Source organism: Micropterus salmoides, unplaced genomic scaffold (genome assembly GCF_014851395.1).
Source record: "Micropterus salmoides isolate LMB-PRFRI ecotype aquatic unplaced genomic scaffold, ASM1485139v1 Ms_hic_scaffold_2, whole genome shotgun sequence".
NCBI lineage: Eukaryota > Metazoa > Chordata > Actinopteri > Centrarchiformes > Centrarchidae > Micropterus > Micropterus salmoides.
Window position 1 is genome coordinate 14400405 of NW_024041150.1, and position 20102 is coordinate 14420506.

Sequence of the window (20102 nt, forward strand, 5' to 3'; positions counted from 1 at the left end):
CAACAACCCAGCAGCAGGACCGCTACCTCCGCCTTTGTGCATGGAGGAGCAGGAGGAGCACTGCCAGAGCCCTGCAAAATGACCTCCAGCAGGCCACAAATGTGGGTGTGTCTGCTCAAACGGTCAGAAACAGACTCCATGAGGGTGGTATGAGACTCTGCGTGGAGAACGTTCTGCTGCCTGCAACATCCTTCAGCATGACCGGTTTGGTGGTGGGTCAGTAATGGTGTGGGGTGGCATTTCTTTGGGGGGCCGCACAGCCCTCCATGTGCTCGCCAGAGGTAGCCTGACTGCCATTAGGTACCAAGATGAGATCCGCAGACCCCTTGTGAGACCATATGCTGGTGCGGTTGGCCCTGGGTTCCTCCTAATGCAACACAGTGCTAGACCTCATGTGGCTGGAGTGTGTCAGCAGTTCCTGCAAGAGGAAAGCATTGATGCTATGGACTGGCCCACCCGTTCTGGGAGGAGATCCCTCAGGAGACCATCTGCCACCTCATCAGGAGTATGCCCAGGCATTGTAGGGAGGTCATACAGGCATGTGGAGGCCACACACACTACTGAGCCTCATTTTGACTTGTTTTAAGAACATTACATCAAAGTTGGATCGGACTGTAGTGTGGTTTTCCACTTTTGAGTGTGACTCCAAATCCAGACCTCCATGGGTTGATAAATTTGATATCCATTAATCATTTTTGTGTGATTTTGTTGTCAGGACATTCAACTATGTAAAGATAGGAGTGTTTAATGAGATTATTTCATTCATTCAGATCTAGGATGTGCTATTTTAGTGTTCCCTTTATTTTTTTGAGCAGTGTAATAGCATGAATGACTAATTAAACTACATTATTCCACAGGTTCCTAAATAAATAATAAATACTTACTGGCAATGCCACACTAAGACAGCAGAATAAGTTGTTGGTTGAGAGAACTGTCAGGTTCCAACATGTGCTCTTCAGTTTACACTCAATATGGCTGCCCTCATGTTAAATAACTACTTCAAAATAAAATGATCAATTTCAAAATAAAAGTCTTTTCTCAAATGTCTTAGTCATAGACATCCATCGTCAGCATACAGGGTCGTGGGGGGCTGGAGCCAATCCCAGCTGACATTGGGCGAAAGGCGGGGTACACCCTGTACAGGTCGCCAATCCATCGCAGGGACAGACAACCACGACATTGCTAACCACTGCACCGCCCCTATTACAATACCAATCTTTTCTAAATTTTCTCACTATAAACAGATTAAACATTATCATACAACTGTCTTTTAGGAACTCTCCACATTAACAGTTTTCTTTTCTTTTCTATTGTTGATTTGTCTTTTAACATATAATCACTGATGTTTAACATAGATCTTATAACCATTTCTTGTGGAACACAAAGTTTACTCATTATACCTACATTTCTGGCTTTCCATAAACTTTCTTTTACAAAGTTGATGATAGCCCACCATTTTTTAATGTTATCTGTGGGATTTCTTTGCAAACTACCATGAGATATGTCCTCATAGCAACCAGCAGGTTTGTACAAAGCTTGCAACTATGGTGATACAAGTATACCATACCCATATAGCGGTGGGACATGACCAAAAAAAGATGTTGCACAGTTTCATTGTCACCACAGGAAGGCCTAGGGCACTTAGCACTGCGGATGCAGTTTCTCCTCTCAAGAAAAGCTCTGGTGGGCAAACACTAGTGAATGACTTGCCAAGCCAAATCTTTATGGTTATTGGTTAGGATAGAGTGATTGACGTTAGCCCATACAATTTCTGAAACCTCTTCCCTTAGTTTGTCCAGAGTAGTTAATCTTGAGTGGAGTGGGGACAGAACCTTTTGTATTGCTATTCTCGTGATTTTGTCGTATGGTACTTGAGATGCACCTTTTTTTAGACATGAAAAGACTGTCTCATACATTTTCGGCCATGTTTGCGCATATGGGATGGTTTGTGGTGGCCTTTTCCCCCATGCTCTAAGCACACCCCACCCCACCCAAAACAAGGCAATATGAACCCAACTTGGAGCAACTTCAGGCTTCAGACAGGCTTTAATAATTGGGGTCACAAACATAGACTTTAGTTTACTTTCCATATCAGGGACACCTTTTCCCCCCTTCTCTAATGGTCGGTACATTATTTCACGTTTTAGTTTTTCATGTTGTCCATTCCATATAAACTGGAAAATAATCTTCCTAAGTGTCACCATAAACATGTGTGGCACTGGAAAAGTTGTTGCCAAAAAAGTCAAGGAGGGCAAGATGTCTGCTTTTAGAACCAGCACTTTCCCCACCATGGTTAGATCCCTGTCTTGCCACTGTAGGAGCTTTCCTCTTATTTTGGGTAATTTTGACTCCCAATTGGTGTTTTCCATATCTTTCCCTATATGTATTACACTTTGATTGTCTCTTTTTTCTGTATGACGCCTAGATTTTCCACTGGTTCTCTCCATTAAGGTAGAGTATTTTTATTGACTTTTGTTCCTGATGCTGCAGTAAAATTGTCACACAAAAGCAAGGTATTTCTTACTGATCTATTATCTGTCAGGAGGAGAGTAAGGTCATCCATGTATAGACTGAGTTTTGCCTCCCTGCCTGCTGCCCCCGGTATTGGGAGGCCTTTGATGTTTTTTTCCTGCCTTAAAGCACACGCGAGGGGCTCGATTGCGAGGATAAACAGGGCAGGGGAAAGAGGACAACCTTGTCGTACACCTGATTTTACTTTGAATGGAGCTGTGCATCCCCCATTTACCACAACGGTGCTATTAATGTCGGCATACAGCAGGTCTACCCAATCTCTAAAATTGTTGCCAAAATTAAGATGGGACAGAACAGCTTTAAAGTAGTGGTGGTTAATACTATCAAAGGCCTTCTCCAAATCTAGTCCCAGGATACATAGAGAGATGTCACGATCTTGGGCAAACAAAAAAGAGTCTCTAACTAAAGCTAGGCTGTCGGCCATGGATCGGCCTGGAACCCCACACGTTTGGTCTATACCGACCAGTTGATGAACTACTGGTTGCAGTCGGAAAAAAAGGGCCTTTGACAATATTTTAATGTCGACTCCGAGCAAGGTTAAAGGCCTCCAATTTATCAAGTCCTTCCTGTCTCCCTTTTTGAAAAGAAGGGAGATGGAGCCTGTTCTTAACGAAGGTGGTAGTATGCCTCTAGAGAAACTCTCCTTGAACACTTGCAACAAAGGGGCTTTTAGCTGGTCCCAAAAGGTGTTGTAAAACTCTTTGGGTAAACCATCCAAACCAGGAGATTTTTTATTCTGCATGCTCTGCATAGCTTTTGTTAACTCATTAATTGTCAAGTCTCTCTCCAGAAGATCTCTTTCTGAATTTTTTTAGTTTCATGGTTAAATGAGACAAGAAAAAATCAATTGACTGTTCAGAAATGGCCTTCTCTTGATAAAGATCTCTGTAAAAGGACTTGACAACACCAAGTATGCCTTGAGGGTCACTCTCCTCCTTTCCCTCCCTGTCCAACACACCTTCAAAACAGTGCCTAGACTTGACCATTTTATTAAAAAAATAGCGAGTACACTTTTCATTCTCTTCTAGGTGTTGTACCCTGCTCCTTGTGAGCACCCCTTTACTCTTTTCATTGTACAACTTAATCATACATTTTTTAAGTTTTGCTATGTCCTCATTCACCTCAAAACCAGACAATGACAGAAGATAGTAGCGTTGCAACTTGGCTTGCAGCCTTTTTGAATAGCTCGTTTCTTTGCCGCTGCTTTTTTACCTTCTCTCATGAAGAAAGCCTTGGTTTTTTGTTTGACATCCTCCCACCATTCTCCCAAGGAATCAAACAAAGGCTGCAAAGTGAACCATTGATGAAGCTTGTCCCTGTATCTTGTCACCACTTCTGGGTTGTCTAATAAACTAGTATTGAGTTTCCAGATACCTGGTCCGGACCTATACGAGCCCTGAATTTCTAAGGAACAGTTAAGTTTGTGGTGATCTGAGAAAGGAAACGGTTCAATTGTGCAGGTGAGTGGTGTGACACCCGATGTGGTAAACAAAAAGTCTATACGAGAGTAGGTTCTTCCATTTGTCCATGTATAACCTGGTGTGGAGGGGTTTGTTCGTCTGTAGGCATCCACTAGTTTACCGTCCTTAATAATATTCAGGAGTGTGTGTGAACTAGAATCGAGTTTCACTGTGGAGGTAGACCTTTTATCTGCTATGTCCACGATGCAGTTAAAGTCACCCCCAATTATAACTTCCCTCCCACAGTGTGTTAGGGTTCGGATGGCCTGTAACACCATTTGACGGTCTTGAGTCTCAGTAGGACAGTAAATATTTATAATCCTAAATTTTGCTCCTTTCCCTTCTATATCTACCAACAATAATCTACCATCTATAACCCTCTCAACCCTCTGAATGTGAAAAAGTTTGCTGTTGAAAAGGATTGCCACCCCAGAGGCTCTGTTGTTATTGTCGCCCGACCAAACTGACTGTCCATAGGGCCATCTGTTTTCAAAACGTTTATAATTGTCTTTGAAGGCTATAGAGCACTCCTGAAGGAGGAATATGTCCCCCCCTCCTTTACGCAAAAAACTGAAAACAGACTGGCACTTGACAGGGTCATTAAGGCCTCTAGTATTAATAGTGACAAACTTGAAAGTTGACATTATAATTTTGTGTGGTAGGAGAAAGCAGAGGGTCTACAGTTAAAATCACCTCATTGAAGGGGATTGTCTCTTTTTCTTTTTCTTCTTTTGGGTTCTAGAGTTCCACTCTGTTTCCTCTGTACCACTATTCATTTGGGTGGTAACAGAGAAAGCAGACAAGCTCTTAGGGTCTAGAAAGGGAGAAGAAATGGACAAGGGGTTGGGCCATACCTCTGGGTCCGGGCTAGTAAAGGAAGAATCGCCTGATGTTTCCTGGGATCGTTTTCGGGATGATGTGCATGCAAGGGGAGTGTCAGAGAGTAGAGTTAAGGAAGGGAGCACCTCCGTGGCCCCACTTAAGACCTGGTTGGTTTCCAGAGAAGAAGTACCAGCTGCGCCACCAGGTGAAGGCAAGTCTCCGAGCATTAGGTCCAGGAGGTCTCTGCAGTCCCTGGATGAAACTGGAGGCCTCTCTATAGATGGTTGCTCCTGGTAACCAGGTGGGAGGACCTCTTGGGACTGCTGCGATTCCTGGGGCTCCAGGGTTGGCTGGTCTAGTTGTCTGTGAGTGGCAGTCTCACCGGCTTGCTCCTTGTCGTTTGGTTTGGTAGGTAAGTGGGTGGAGTTGATAGTTGGCATTGACATATTGGCTGTCCAGTCCTCCTGGCTGTGTGGGTGTGATGTGTTGAACTCTGGTGTGATCGTGTGCTCTTCAGTCCAATCTTTCTGATTAAGTGCATCTCCTATGTGATCCTTATGCTCCTGCATGGGCGTGTCCTTCACAACAGGAGAGATTGCGCCTGGATGATCCTCCTTGTTCTTGCCGCTCACCTGCCCCAACATATGTTGATGTCCCCCTTCACTTAATGCCAGCTGGCGGTCATTAACTTCACCCTCATCTTTTTGTGTGGTCTGGTTTTGTGTGTCTGGCTGCCCTTCCAAACTATCTCGAGGGTCTTCTTGAAAATCAGGGATGAACTGTCGAGTTCTGTTTGCATATGATTCTGGACAGGTCCTGAAAGTATGGCATGAAGAACCGCAGAGGTTACACCTCATAGGTTGTGTACAATCTTTAGTAGCATGGTCACTACCTTTACAGTTCTTGCAGTGTGTTGTATCACAGTTTGCAGCCAGATGAGCCATGGAACTACACTTCCTACAAGTCTTGGGCTGGCCTGAATAGAACACATGGCCTCTAATAGATCCTAATTGAATAGTTGAGGGCAGGTGTAAGAGTTGCCCTGATTGCTGATCTCTTCTCAGGCGGACATAGAAACGCCTGGCACCGGTTCTTATGCCATCTTCATCTCTCAACTCCATGCCTCTATTTACGGTGCACTGGAAAGAAAGCCACGTTTGTATATCCTCCGTTGTAACTTTTTCAGAGTACATGACAGTCACAACTTTAGGCTCCTGCTCCGACAGTGGGGTAAGAGAGATGTTCTCAAGTCTTGGGTTGGAGTCTTTCATTTGGTTAAAGGCACTGACACACCTCTCAAACAACACATTAGTGGTAAAGATTACCTCAAAAATCTTTTTTCCAGGAAAGGCGAAAATGAAATCCAACTGCGTAGGGGAAAATCCGAGTTCTTTCTGAATCACATATCTGCTGAACTGGAGCCTGTCCATTTCCAAAGTACCTTGAAGTTCAAACCGCACTGCATTCCTCCTGGAACCAGTCATGGCTGTGGCCATTGGTAATAACTAGCGAAAGCGAATTACTGAAGGCTTAATTGCCAGACTTGTTTGTGTCTTTCCCAACAAGAGTGCCCTGGGTGAACAATTTTTAGTTTTCAATTTTTAGACGTTTATTATGTCCATTACAAAATAAAATCATTCAAAGAGTAATACAACAACATTCAGCAACAACAATAATTTTTACATCTTTCCAGACGTTTCCCACTACAACAAATTAAACATTATCAAACATTTGTATTTTAGGAACTCTCCACATTAACAGTTTTCTTTTCTTTCTTTTGTTGATTTGTCCTTTAGCATATAATCACTGAAGATGTTTAACATAGATCTTATAACAATTTCTTGTGGAACACAAATTTTCCTCCTTACACATACATTTCTGGCTTTCCATAAACTTTCTTTTACACAGTTGATGATAACCCACCATTTTTTTATGTTATCTGTCTGATTTCTTTGCAAGGAACCATAAGCTATGTCCTCATAGCAACCAGGAGGTTTGTGCAAAGCTTTTAGCCATGGTGATACAAGTACCCAGACCCCTCTAGCGGCGGGGCATAACCATAAAAGATGTTGCACAGTTTCATTGCCACCGCAGGAAGGCCTAGGGCACTTAGCACTGCGGATGCAGTTTCTCCTCTCAAGAAAGGCTCTGGTGGGCAAACACTGGTGAATGACTTGCCAAGCCAAATCTTTATGGTTATTAGTTAGGATAGAGTGATTGACGTTAGCCCATACAATTTCTGAAACCTCTTCCCTTAATTTGCCCACAGGAGTTAATCTTGAGTGGAGTGGGGACAGAACCTTTTCTATTTCTATTCTCGTGATTTTGTCGTATGGTACTTGAGATGCACCTTTTTTTAGACATGAAAAGACTGTCTCGTACATTTTCGGCCATGTTTGCGCATATGGGATGGTTTGTGGTGGCCTTTTCCCCCATGCTCTAAGCACACCCCGCCCCACCCAAAACAAGGCAAAATGAACCCAACTTGGAGCAACTTCAGGCTTCAGACAGGCTTTAATAATTGGGGTCACAAACATAGACTTTAGTTTACTTTCCATATCAGGGACACCTTTTCCCCCCTTCTCTAATGGTCGGTACATTATTTCACGTTTTAGTTTTTCATGTTGTCCATTCCATATAAACTGGAAAATAATCTTCCTAAGTGTCACCATAAACATGTGTGGCACTGGAAAAGTTGTTGCCAAAAAGGTCAAGGAGGGCAAGATGTCTGCTTTTATAACCAGCACTTTCCCCACCATGGTTAGATCCCTGTCTTGCCACTGTAGGAGCTTTCCTCTTATTTTGGGTAATTTTGACTCCCAATTGGTGTTTTCCATATCTTTCCCTATTTGTATACCCAACACTTTGATTGTCTCTTTTTTCTGTATGACGCCTAGATTTTCCACTGGTTCTCTCCAGTTAAGGTAGAGTATTTCACATTTCCCTTTATTGACTTTTGTTCCTGATGCTGCAGTAAAATTGTCACACAAAAGCAAGGTATTTCTTACTGATCTATTATCTGTCAGGAGGAGAGTAAGGTCATCCATGTATAGACTGAGTTTTGCCTCCCTGCCTGCTGCCCCCGGTATTGGGAGGCCTTTGATGTTTTTTTCCTGCCTTAAAGCACACGCGAGGGGCTCGATTGCGAGGATAAACAGGGCAGGGGAAAGAGGACTCTCTGAGATTGTTCTTTCTTTGTGGAAGAAATGTCCCCCAGGCATGCTTCCATTGCTAGCATGCTTGGGTTTTAGGCTTTTCCGCGGACGTGTTTGCTTTTTCAGAGACAGAAAGACTCTGACCTCTGGGATTATGCGTTGTAGGCACCCTCAGCCAGAGTGCTGTGTCTGGGACCGACCACCCTGTCTCTGACACTTTCAACTCATACTTACCTGGCAGGGGGAGATACCATGATCAAGAAGGTGGTTCACCCAGGGCACTCTTGTTGGGAAAGAAACAAACAAGTCTGGCAATTAAGCCTTCAGAAATCCGCTTTTGTTAGTTATTACCAATGGTCATAGCCATGACTGGTTCCAGGAGGAATGCAGTGCGGTTTGAACTTCAAGGTATTTTGGAAATGGACAGACTTCAGTTCAGCAGATATGTGATTCAGAAAGAACTCGGATTTTCCCCTACGCAGTTGGATTTCATCTTCGCCTTTCCTGGAAAAAAGACTTTTGAGGTAATCTTTACCACTAATGTGTTGTTTGAGAGGTGTGTCAGTGCCTTTAACCAAATGAAAGACTCCAACCCAAGACTTGAGAACATCTCTCTTACCCCACTGTCGGAGCAGGAGCCTAAAGTTGTGACTGTTATCATGTACTCTGAAAAAGTTACAACGGAGGATATACAAACGTGGCTTTCTTTCCAGTGCACCGTAAATAGAGGCATGGAGTTGAGAGACGAAGATGGCATAAGAACCGGTGCCAGGCGTTTCTATGTCCGCCTGAGAAGAGATCAGCAATCAGGGCAACTCTTACACCTGCCCTCAACTATTCAATTAGGATCTATTAGAGGCCATGTGTTCTATTCAGGCCAGCCCAAGACTTGTAGGAAGTGTGGTTCCATGGCTCATCTGGCTGCAAACTGTGATACAACACACTGCAAGAACTGTAAAGGTAGTGACCATGCTACTAAAGATTGTACACAACCTATGAGGTGTAACCTCTGCGGTTCTTCATGCCATACTTTCAGGACCTGTCCAGAATCATATGCAAACAGAACTCGACAGTTCATCCCTGATTTTCAAGAAGACCCTCGAGATAGTTTGGAAGGGCAGCCAGACACACAAAACCAGACCACACAAAAAGATGAGGGTGAAGTTAATGACCGCCAGCTGGCATTAAGTGAAGGGGGACATCAACATATGTTGGGGCAGGTGAGCGGCAGGAACAAGGAGGATCATCCAGGCGCAATCTCTCCTGTTGTGAAGGACACGCCCATGCAGGAGCATAAGGATCACATAGGAGATGCACTTAATCAGAGAGATTGGACTAAAGAGCACACGATCACACCAGAGTTCAACACATCACACCCACACAGCCAGGAGGACTGGACAGCCAATATGTCAATGCCAACTATCAACTCCACCCACTTACCTACCAAACCAAACGACAAGGAGCAAGCCGGTGAGACTGCCACTCACAGACAACTAGACCAGCCAACCCTGGAGTCCCAGGAATCGCAGCAGTCCCAAGGAGTCCTCCCACCTGGTTACCAGGAGCAACCATCTATAGAGAGGCCTCCGGTTTCATCCAGGGACTGCAGAGACCTCCTGGACCTAATGCTCGGAGACTTGCCTTCACCTGGTGGCGCAGCTGGTACTTCTTCTCTGGAAACCAACCAGGTCTTAAGTGGGGGCACGGAGGTGCTCCCTTCCTTAACTCTACTCTCTGACACTCCCCTTGCATGCACATCATCCCGAAAACGATCCCAGGAAACATCAGGCAATTCTTCGTTTACTAGCCCGGACCCAGAGGTATGGCCCAACCCCTTGTCCATTTCTTCTCCCTTTCTAGACCCTAAGAGCTTGTCTGCTTTCTCTGTTACCACCCAAATGAATAGTGGTACAGAGGAAACAGAGTGGAACTCTAGAACCCAAAAGAAGAAAAAGAAAAAGAGACAATCCCCTTCAATGAGGTGATTTTAACTGTAGACCCTCTGCTTTCCCCTACCACACAAAATTATAATGTCAACTTTCAAGGTTGTCACTATTAATACTAGAGGCCTTAATGACCCTGTAAAGTGCCAGTCTGTTTTCAGTTTTTTGCGTAAAGGAGGGGGGGACATATTCCTCCTTCAGGAGTGCTCTATAGCCTTCAAAGACAATTATAAACGTTTTGAAAACAGATGGCCCTATGGACAGTCAGTTTGGTCGGGCGACAATAACAACAGAGCCTCTGGGGTGGCAATCCTTTTCAACAGCAAACTTTTTCACATTCAGAGGGTTGAGAGGGTTATAGATGGTAGATTATTGTTGGTAGATATAGAAGGGAAAGGAGCAAAATTTAGGATTATAAATATTTACTGTCCTACTGAGACTCAAGACCGTCAAATGGTGTTACAGGCCATCCGAACCCTAACACACTGTGGGAGGGAAGTTATAATTGGGGGTGACTTTAACTGCATCGTGGACATAGCAGATAAAAGGTCTACCTCCACAGTGAAACTCGATTCTAGTTCACACACACTCCTGAATATTATTAAGGACGGTAAACTAGTGGATGCCTACAGACGAACAAACCCCTCCACACCAGGTTATACATGGACAAATGGAAGAACCTTCTCTCGTATAGAGTTTTTGTTTACCACATCGCGTGTCACACCACTCACCTGCACAATTGAACCAGTTCCTTTCTCAGATCACCACAAACTTAACTGTTCCTTAGAAATTCAGGGCTCGTATAGGTCCGGACCAGGTATCTGGAAACTCAATACTAGTTTATTAGACAACCCAGAAGTGGTGACAAGATACAGGGACAAGCTTCATCAATGGTTCACTTTGCAGCCTTTGTTTGATTCCTTGGGAGAATGGTGGGAGGATGTCAAACAAAAAACCAAGGCTTTCTTCATGAGAGAAGGTAAAAAAGCAGCGGCAAAGAAACGAGCTATTCAAAAAAGGCTGCAAGCCAAGTTGCAACGCTACTATCTTCTGTCATTGTCTGGTTTTGAGGTGAATGAGGACATAGCAAAACTTAAAAAATGTATGATTAAGTTGTACAATGAAAAGAGTAAAGGGGTGCTCACAAGGAGCAGGGTACAACACCTAGAAGAGAATGAAAAGTGTACTCGCTATTTTTTTAATAAAATGGTCAAGTCTAGGCACTGTTTTGAAGGTGTGTTGGACAGGGAGGGAAAGGAGGAGAGTGACCCTCAAGGCATACTCGGTGTTGTCAAGTCCTTTTACAGAGATCTTTATCAAGAGAAGGCCATTTCTGAACAGTCAATTGATTTTTTCTTGTCTCATTTAACCATGAAACTAAAAAATTCAGAAAGAGATCTTCTGGAGAGAGACTTGACAATTAATGAGTTAACAAAAGCTATGCAGAGCATGCAGAATAAAAAATCTCCTGGTTTGGATGGTTTACCCAAAGAGTTTTACAACACCTTTTGGGACCAGCTAAAAGCCCCTTTGTTGCAAGTGTTCAAGGAGAGTTTCTCTAGAGGCATACTACCACCTTCGTTAAGAACAGGCTCCATCTCCCTTCTTTTCAAAAAGGGAGACAGGAAGGACTTGAAAAATTGGAGGCCTTTAACCTTGCTCGGAGTCGACATTAAAATATTGTCAAAGGCCCTTTTTTTCCGACTGCAACCAGTAGTTCATCAACTGGTCGGTATAGACCAAACGTGTGGGGTTCCAGGCCGATCCATGGCCGACAGCCTAGCTTTAGTTAGAGACTCTTTTTGTTTGCCCAAGATCGTGACCTCCCTCTATGTATCCTGGGACTAGATTTGGAGAAGGCCTTTGACAGTATTAACCACCACTACTTTAAAGCTGTTCTGTCCCATCTTAATTTTGGCAACAATTTTAGAGATTGGGTAGACCTGCTGTATGCCGACATTAATAGCACCGTTGTGGTAAATGGGGGATGCACAGCTCCATTCAAAGTAAAATCAGGTGTACGACAAGGTTGTCCTCTTTCAAAACTCAGAAAGAGATCTTCTGGAGAGAGACTTGACAATTAATGAGTTAACAAAAGCTATGCAGAGCATGCAGAATAAAAAATCTCCTGGTTTGGATGGTTTACCCAAAGAGTTTTACAACACCTTTTGGGACCAGCTAAAAGCCCCTTTGTTGCAAGTGTTCAAGGAGAGTTTCTCTAGAGGCATACTACCACCTTCGTTAAGAACAGGCTCCATCTCCCTTCTTTTCAAAAAGGGAGACAGGAAGGACTTGAAAAATTGGAGGCCTTTAACCCTGGGACCCTGGCATTACTCAACACGCTGCCACTCTCTGGGCAAACTGCCAAAGGAACCGGGGGCCCGTGAACATTTACACTGCCGCAAGCATACGCTGACTTGGACGTTGACAGAGTGCGCGCGCAGCCCAGGACGCCTTTCTTTTCCTTTGACACAATAACAGGGGAGAGCGCGAACGCAGTCCCCCACTACCACAAATTATGCAGTCGAGATTCCCACATTTGGGGAATTCGCAGGGGTCAGCACAACCGGAGTGCAATGGCTAAGCCTCGCCCTGGGTGAACCACCTTCTTGATCATGGTATCTCCCCTGCCAGGTAAGTATGAGTTGAAAGTGTCAGAGACAGGGTGGTCGGTCCCAGACACAGCACTCTGGCTGAGGGTGCCTACAATGCATAATCCCAGAGGTCAGAGTGTTTCTGTCTCTGAAAAAGCAAACACGTCCGCGGAAAAGCCTAAAACCCAAGCATGCTAGCAATGGAAGCATGCCTGGGGGACATTTCTTCCACAAAGAAAGAACAATCTCAGAGAGGCCAACACGCAATTCATTTGTCCTTTCTTTTCCTTTGACATAATAACAGGGGAGAGCGCGAACGCAGTCCCCCACTACCACAAATTATGCAGTCGAGATGCCCACATTTGGGGAATTCGCAGTGTCTTTCTGTCTCTGAAAAAGCAAACACATCCGCGTAAAGGCCTAAAACCTAAGCATGCTAGCAATGGAAGCATGCCTGGAGGACATTTCTTGCACAAAGAAAGAACAATCTCAGAGAGGCCAACACGCAATTCATTTTGTCCCACCTAAAAGGACACACCCCCTTCTTGCGGCCATCGGGACCCTGGGCATTACTCAACACGCTGCCACTCTCTGGGCAAACTGCCAAAGGAACCGGGGGCCCGTGAACATTTACACTGCCGCAAGCATACGCTGACAGACTGCGCGCGCAGCCCAGGACGCCTTTCTTTTCCTTTGACACAATAACAGGGGAGAGCGCGAACGCAGTCCCCCACTACCACAAATTATGCAGTCGAGATTCCCACATTTGGGGAATTCGCAGGGGTCAGCACAACCGGAGTGCAATGGCTAAGCCTCGCCCTGGGTGAACCACCTTCTTGATCATGGTATCTCCCTGCCAGGTAAGTATGAGTTGAAAGTGTCAGAGACAGGGTGGTCGGTCCCAGACACAGCACTCTGGCTGAGGGTGCCTACAATGCATAATCCCAGAGGTCAGAGTGTTTCTGTCTCTGAAAAAGCAAACACGTCCGCGGAAAAGCCTAAAACCCAAGCATGCTAGCAATGGAAGCATGCCTGGGGGACATTTCTTCCACAAAGAAAGAACAATCTCAGAGAGGCCAACACGCAATTCATTTGTCCTTTCTTTTCCTTTGACATAATAACAGGGGAGAGCGCGAACGCAGTCCCCCACTACCACAAATTATGCAGTCGAGATGCCCACATTTGGGGAATTCGCAGTGTCTTTCTGTCTCTGAAAAAGCAAACACATCCGCGTAAAGGCCTAAAACCTAAGCATGCTAGCAATGGAAGCATGCCTGGAGGACATTTCTTGCACAAAGAAAGAATAATCTCAGAGAGGCCAACACGCAATTCATTTTGTCCCACCTAAAAGGACACACCCCTTCTTGCGGCCATCGGGACCCTGGGCATTACTCAACACGCTGCCACTCTCTGGGCAAACTGCCAAAGGAACCGGGGGCCCGTGAACATTTACACTGCCGCAAGCATACGCTCACTTGGACGTTGACAGACTGCGCGCGCAGCCCAGGACACCTTTCTTTTCCTTTGACACAATAACAGGGGAGAGCGCGAACGCAGTCCCCCACTACCACAAATTATGCAGTCGAGATTCCCACATTTGGGGAATTCGCAGGGGTCAGCAAAACCGGAAAAGGACACACCCCTTCTTGCGGCCATCGGGACCCTGGGCATTACTCAACACGCTGCCACTCTCTGGGCAAACTGCCAAAGGAACCGGGGGCCCGTGAACATTTACACTGCCGCAAGCATACACTCACTTGGACATTGACAGACTGCGCGCGCAGCCCAGGACGCCTTTCTTTTCCTTTGACACAATAACAGGGGAGAGCGCGAACGCAGTCCCCCACTACCACAAATATACAGTCGAGATTCCCACATTTGGGGAATTCGCAGGGGTCAACACAACCGGAGTGCAATGGCTAAGCCTCGCCCTGGGTGAACCACCTTCTTGATCATGGTATCTCCCCTGCCAGGTAAGTATGAGTTGAAAGTGTCAGAGACAGGGTGGTCGGTCCCAGACACAGCACTCTGGCTGAGGGTGCCTACAATGCATAATCCCAGAGGTCAGAGTGTTTCTGTCTCTGAAAAAGCAAACACGTCCGCGGAAAAGCCTAAAACCCAAGCATGCTAGCAATGGAAGCATGCCTGGGGGACATTTCTTCCACAAAGAAAGAACAATCTCAGAGAGGCCAACACGCAATTCATTTGTCCTTTCTTTTCCTTTGACATAATAACAGGGGAGAGCGCGAACGCAGTCCCCCACTACCACAAATTATGCAGTCGAGATTCCCACATTTGGGGAATTCGCAGTGTCTTTCTGTCTCTGAAAAAGCAAACACATCCGCGTAAAGGCCTAAAACCTAAGCATGCTAGCAATGGAAGCATGCCTGGAGGACATTTCTTGCACAAAGAAAGAACAATCTCAGAGAGGCCAACACGCAATTCATTTTGTCCCACCTAAAAGGACACACCCCTTCTTGCGGCCATCGGGACCCTGGGCATTACTCAACACGCTGCCACTCTCTGGGCAAACTGCCAAAGGAACCGGGGGCCCGTGAACATTTACACTGCCGCAAGCATACGCTCACTTGGACGTTGACAGACTGCGCGCGCAGCCCAGGACACCTTTCTTTTCCTTTGACACAATAACAGGGGAGAGCGCGAACGCAGTCCCCCACTACCACAAATTATGCAGTCGAGATTCCCACATTTGGGGAATTCGCAGGGGTCAGCAAAACCGGAAAAGGACACACCCCCTTCTTGCGGCCATCGGGACCCTGGGCATTACTCAACACGCTGCCACTCTCTGGGCAAACTGCCAAAGGAACCGGGGGCTCGTGAACATTTACACTGCCGCAAGCATACGCTCACTTGGACATTGACAGACTGCGCGCGCAGCCCAGGACGCCTTTCTTTTCCTTTGACACAATAACAGGGGAGAGCGCGAACGCAGTCCCCCACTACCACAAATTATACAGTCGAGATTCCCACATTTGGGGAATTCGCAGGGGTCAACACAACCGGAGTGCAATGGCTAAGCCTCGCCCTGGGTGAACCACCTTCTTGATCATGGTATCTCCCCTGCCAGGTAAGTATGAGTTGAAAGTGTCAGAGACAGGGTGGTCGGTCCCAGACACAGCACTCTGGCTGAGGGTGCCTACAATGCATAATCCCAGAGGTCAGAGTGTTTCTGTCTCTGAAAAAGCAAACACGTCCGCGGAAAAGCCTAAAACCCAAGCATGCTAGCAATGGAAGCATGCCTGGGGGACATTTCTTCCACAAAGAAAGAACAATCTCAGAGAGGCCAACACGCAATTCATTTGTCCTTTCTTTTCCTTTGACATAATAACAGGGGAGAGCGCGAACGCAGTCCCCCACTACCACAAATTATGCAGTCGAGATGCCCACATTTGGGGAATTCGCAGTGTCTTTCTGTCTCTGAAAAAGCAAACACATCCGCGTAAAGGCCTAAAACCTAAGCATGCTAGCAATGGAAGCATGCCTGGAGGACATTTCTTGCACAAAGAAAGAACAATCTCAGAGAGGCCAACACGCAATTCATTTTGTCCCACCTAAAAGGACACACCCCCTTCTTGCGGCCATCGGGACCCTGGGCATTACTCAACACGCTGCCACTCTCTGGGCAAACTGCCAAAGGAACCGGGGGCCCGTGAACATTTACACTGCCGCAAGCATACGCTGACAGACTGCGCGCGCAGCCCAGGACGCCTTTCTTTTCCTTTGACACAATAACAGGGGAGAGCGCGAACGCAGTCCCCCACTACCACAAATTATGCAGTCGAGATTCCCACATTTGGGGAATTCGCAGGGGTCAGCACAACTGGAGTGCAATGGCTAAGCCTCGCCCTGGGTGAACCACCTTCTTGATCATGGTATCTCCCCTGCCAGGTAAGTATGAGTTGAAAGTGTCAGAGACAGGGTGGTCGGTCCCAGACACAGCACTCTGGCTGAGGGTGCCTACAACGCATAATCCCAGAGGTCAGAGTCTTTCTGTCTCTGAAAAAGCAAACACGTCCGCGGAAAAGCCTAAAACCCAAGCATGCTAGCAATGGAAGCATGCCTGGGGGACATTTCTTCCACAAAGAAAGAACAATCTCAGAGAGGCCAACACGCAATTCATTTGTCCTTTCTTTTCCTTTGACATAATAACAGGGGAGAGCGCGAACGCAGTCCCCCACTACCACAAATTATGCAGTCGAGATGCCCACATTTGGGGAATTCGCAGTGTCTTTCTGTCTCTGAAAAAGCAAACACATCCGCGTAAAGGCCTAAAACCTAAGCATGCTAGCAATGGAAGCATGCCTGGAGGACATTTCTTGCACAAAGAAAGAACAATCTCAGAGAGGCCAACACGCAATTCATTTTGTCCCACCTAAAAGGACACACCCCCTTCTTGCGGCCATCGGGACCCTGGGCATTACTCAACACGCTGCCACTCTCTGGGCAAACTGCCAAAGGAACCGGGGGCCCGTGAACATTTACACTGCCGCAAGCATACGCTGACTTGGACGTTGACAGACTGCGCGCGCAGCCCAGGACTCCTTTCTTTTCCTTTGACACAATAACAGGGGAGAGCGCGAACGCAGTCCCCCACTACCACAAATTATGCAGTCGAGACTCCCACATTTGGGGAATTCGCAGGGGTCAGCACAACCGGAGTGCAATGGCTAAGCCTCGCCCTGGGTGAACCACCTTCTTGATCATGGTATCTCCCCTGCCAGGTAAGTATGAGTTGAAAGTGTCAGAGACAGGGTGGTCGGTCCCAGACACAGCACTCTGGCTGAGGGTGCCTACAACGCATAATCCCAGAGGTCAGAGTGTTTCTGTCTCTGAAAAAGCAAACACGTCCGCGGAAAAGCCTAAAACCCAAGCATGCTAGCAATGGAAGCATGCCTGGGGGACATTTCTTCCACAAAGAAAGAACAATCTCAGAGAGGCCAACACGCAATTCATTTGTCCTTTCTTTTCCTTTGACATAATAACAGGGGAGAGCGCGAACGCAGTCCCCCACTACCACAAATTATGCAGTCGAGATGCCCACATTTGGGGAATTCGCAGTGTCTTTCTGTCTCTGAAAAAGCAAACACATCCGCGTAAAGGCCTAAAACCTAAGCATGCTAGCAATGGAAGCATGCCTGGAGGACATTTCTTGCACAAAGAAAGAACAATCTCAGAGAGGCCAACACGCAATTCATTTTGTCCCACCTAAAAGGACACACCCCCTTCTTGCGGCCATCGGGACCCTGGGCATTACTCAACACGCTGCCACTCTCTGGGCAAACTGCCAAAGGAACCGGGGGCCCGTGAACATTTACACTGCCGCAAGCATACGCTGACTTGGACGTTGACAGACTGCGCGCGCAGCCCAGGACTCCTTTATTTTCCTTTGACACAATAACAGGGGAGAGCGCGAACGCAGTCCCCCACTACCACAAATTATGCAGTCGAGATTCCCACATTTGGGGAATTCGCAGGGGTCAGCACAACCGGAGTACAATGGCTAAGCCTCGCCCTGGGTGAACCACCTTCTTGATCATGGTATCTCCCCTGCCAGGTAAGTATGAGTTGAAAGTGTCAGAGACAGGGTGGTCGGTCCCAGACACAGCACTCTGGCTGAGGGTGCCTACAACGCATAATCCCAGAGGTCAGAGTCTTTCTGTCTCTGAAAAAGCAAACACGTCCGCGGAAAAGCCTAAAACCCAAGCATGCTAGCAATGGAAGCATGCCTGGGGGACATTTCTTCCACAAAGAAAGAACAATCTCAGAGAGGCCAACACGCAATTCATTTGTCCTTTCTTTTCCTTTGACATAATAACAGGGGAGAGCGCGAACGCAGTCCCCCACTACCACAAATTATGCAGTCGAGATGCCCACATTTGGGGAATTCGCAGTGTCTTTCTGTCTCTGAAAAAGCAAACACATCCGCGTAAAGGCCTAAAACCTAAGCATGCTAGCAATGGAAGCATGCCTGGAGGACATTTCTTGCACAAAGAAAGAACAATCTCAGAGAGGCCAACACGCAATTCATTTTGTCCCACCTAAAAGGACACACCCCCTTCTTGCGGCCATCGGGACCCTGGGCATTACTCAACACGCTGCCACTCTCTGGGCAAACTGCCAAAGGAACCGGGGGCCCGTGAACATTTACACTGCCGCAAGCATACGCTGACTTGGACGTTGACAGACTGCGCGCGCAGCCCAGGACTCCTTTCTTTTCCTTTGACACAATAACAGGGGAGAGCGCGAACGCAGTCCCCCACTACCACAAATTATGCAGTCGAGATTCCCACATTTGGGGAATTCGCAGGGGTCAGCACAACCGGAGTGCAATGGCTAAGCCTCGCCCTGGGTGAACCACCTTCTTGATCATGGTATCTCCCCTGCCAGGTAAGTATGAGTTGAAAGTGTCAGAGACAGGGTGGTCGGTCCCAGACACAGCACTCTGGCTGAGGGTGCCTACAACGCATAATCCCAGAGGTCAGAGTCTTTACACTGCCGCAAACCATACGCTGACTTGGACGTTGACAGACTGCGCGCACAGCCCAGGACTCCTTTCTTTTCCTTTGACACAATAACAGGGGAGAGCGCGAACGCAGTCCCCCACTACCACAAATTATGCAGTCGAGATTCCCACATTTGGGGAATTCGCAGGGGTCAGCACAACCGGAAAAGGACACACCCCCTTCTTGCGGCCATCGGGACCCTGGGCATTACTCAACACGCTGCCACTCTCTGGGCAAACTGCCAAAGGAACCGGGGGCCCGTGAACATTTACACTGCCGCAAGCATACGCTCACTTGGACATTGACAGACTGCGCGCGCAGCCCAGGACGCCTTTCTTTTCCTTTGACACAATAACAAGGGAGAGCGCGAACGCAGTCCCCCACTACCACAAATTATACAGTCGAGATTCCCACATTTGGGGAATTCGCAGGGGTCAACACAACCGGAGTGCAATGGCTAAGCCTCGCCCTGGGTGAACCACCTTCTTGATCATGGTATCTCCCCTGCCAGGTAAGTATGAGTTGAAAGTGTCAGAGACAGGGTGGTCGGTCCCAGACACAGCACTCTGGCTGAGGGTGCCTACAATGCATAATCCCAGAGGTCAGAGTGTTTCTGTCTCTGAAAAGCAAACACGTCCGCGGAAAAGCCTAAAACCCAAGCATGCTAGCAATGGAAGCATGCCTGGGGGACATTTCTTCCACAAAGAAAGAACAATCTCAGAGAGGCCAACACGCAATTCATTTGTCCTTTCTTTTCCTTTGACATAATAACAGGGGAGAGCGCGAACGCAGTCCCCCACTACCACAAATTAGCAGTCGAGATGCCCACATTTGGGAATTCGCAGTGTCTTTCTGTCTCTGAAAAAGCAAACACCTCCGCGTAAAGGCCTAAACCTAAGCATGCTAGCAATGGAAGCATGCCTGGAGGACATTTCTGCACAAAGAAAGAACAATCTCAGAGAGGCCAACACGCATTCATTTTGTCGCACCTAAAGGACACACCCCCTTCTTGCGGCCATCGGGACCCTGGGCATTACTCAACACGCTGCCACTCTCTGGGCAAACTGCCAAA

At 46.9% G+C, this 20102-nt stretch overlaps 12 non-coding genes and 8 pseudogenes across 12 annotated transcripts; all 20 read right to left on the reverse strand.

Annotated features, from left to right (window-relative positions):
- Nucleotides 1–12390: 12390 nt before the first annotated feature.
- Nucleotides 12391–12554, reverse strand: LOC119913513. The gene has a single exon (XR_005446477.1). It is a non-coding gene; the product is annotated as a U1 spliceosomal RNA (small nuclear RNA).
- Nucleotides 12555–12807: 253 nt separating this feature from the next.
- LOC119913660 lies at nt 12808–12958 on the reverse strand (annotated as a pseudogene).
- Nucleotides 12959–13211: 253 nt separating this feature from the next.
- LOC119913583 lies at nt 13212–13374 on the reverse strand. The gene has a single exon (XR_005446545.1). It is a non-coding gene; the product is annotated as a U1 spliceosomal RNA (small nuclear RNA).
- Nucleotides 13375–13627: 253 nt separating this feature from the next.
- Nucleotides 13628–13778, reverse strand: LOC119913659 (annotated as a pseudogene).
- Nucleotides 13779–14042: 264 nt separating this feature from the next.
- Nucleotides 14043–14198, reverse strand: LOC119913646. The gene has a single exon (XR_005446604.1). It is a non-coding gene; the product is annotated as a U1 spliceosomal RNA (small nuclear RNA).
- Nucleotides 14199–14324: 126 nt separating this feature from the next.
- On the reverse strand, nt 14325–14487 carry LOC119913595. The gene has a single exon (XR_005446557.1). It is a non-coding gene; the product is annotated as a U1 spliceosomal RNA (small nuclear RNA).
- A 253-nt stretch (nt 14488–14740) lies between these two features.
- LOC119913649 lies at nt 14741–14891 on the reverse strand (annotated as a pseudogene).
- A 264-nt stretch (nt 14892–15155) lies between these two features.
- On the reverse strand, nt 15156–15312 carry LOC119913643. The gene has a single exon (XR_005446602.1). It is a non-coding gene; the product is annotated as a U1 spliceosomal RNA (small nuclear RNA).
- A 126-nt stretch (nt 15313–15438) lies between these two features.
- On the reverse strand, nt 15439–15602 carry LOC119913558. Its single transcript, XR_005446521.1, has one exon. It is a non-coding gene; the product is annotated as a U1 spliceosomal RNA (small nuclear RNA).
- A 253-nt stretch (nt 15603–15855) lies between these two features.
- On the reverse strand, nt 15856–16006 carry LOC119913661 (annotated as a pseudogene).
- A 253-nt stretch (nt 16007–16259) lies between these two features.
- Nucleotides 16260–16423, reverse strand: LOC119913573. Its single transcript, XR_005446535.1, has one exon. It is a non-coding gene; the product is annotated as a U1 spliceosomal RNA (small nuclear RNA).
- Nucleotides 16424–16676: 253 nt separating this feature from the next.
- Nucleotides 16677–16827, reverse strand: LOC119913662 (annotated as a pseudogene).
- A 265-nt stretch (nt 16828–17092) lies between these two features.
- On the reverse strand, nt 17093–17256 carry LOC119913553. Its single transcript, XR_005446515.1, has one exon. It is a non-coding gene; the product is annotated as a U1 spliceosomal RNA (small nuclear RNA).
- A 253-nt stretch (nt 17257–17509) lies between these two features.
- Nucleotides 17510–17660, reverse strand: LOC119913663 (annotated as a pseudogene).
- A 265-nt stretch (nt 17661–17925) lies between these two features.
- LOC119913556 lies at nt 17926–18089 on the reverse strand. Its single transcript, XR_005446519.1, has one exon. It is a non-coding gene; the product is annotated as a U1 spliceosomal RNA (small nuclear RNA).
- A 253-nt stretch (nt 18090–18342) lies between these two features.
- LOC119913664 lies at nt 18343–18493 on the reverse strand (annotated as a pseudogene).
- A 265-nt stretch (nt 18494–18758) lies between these two features.
- LOC119913514 lies at nt 18759–18922 on the reverse strand. The gene has a single exon (XR_005446478.1). It is a non-coding gene; the product is annotated as a U1 spliceosomal RNA (small nuclear RNA).
- Nucleotides 18923–19102: 180 nt separating this feature from the next.
- On the reverse strand, nt 19103–19259 carry LOC119913642. The gene has a single exon (XR_005446601.1). It is a non-coding gene; the product is annotated as a U1 spliceosomal RNA (small nuclear RNA).
- A 126-nt stretch (nt 19260–19385) lies between these two features.
- LOC119913568 lies at nt 19386–19549 on the reverse strand. The gene has a single exon (XR_005446530.1). It is a non-coding gene; the product is annotated as a U1 spliceosomal RNA (small nuclear RNA).
- A 252-nt stretch (nt 19550–19801) lies between these two features.
- LOC119913766 lies at nt 19802–19949 on the reverse strand (annotated as a pseudogene).
- Between the last annotated feature and the right edge of the window lie 153 nt (nt 19950–20102).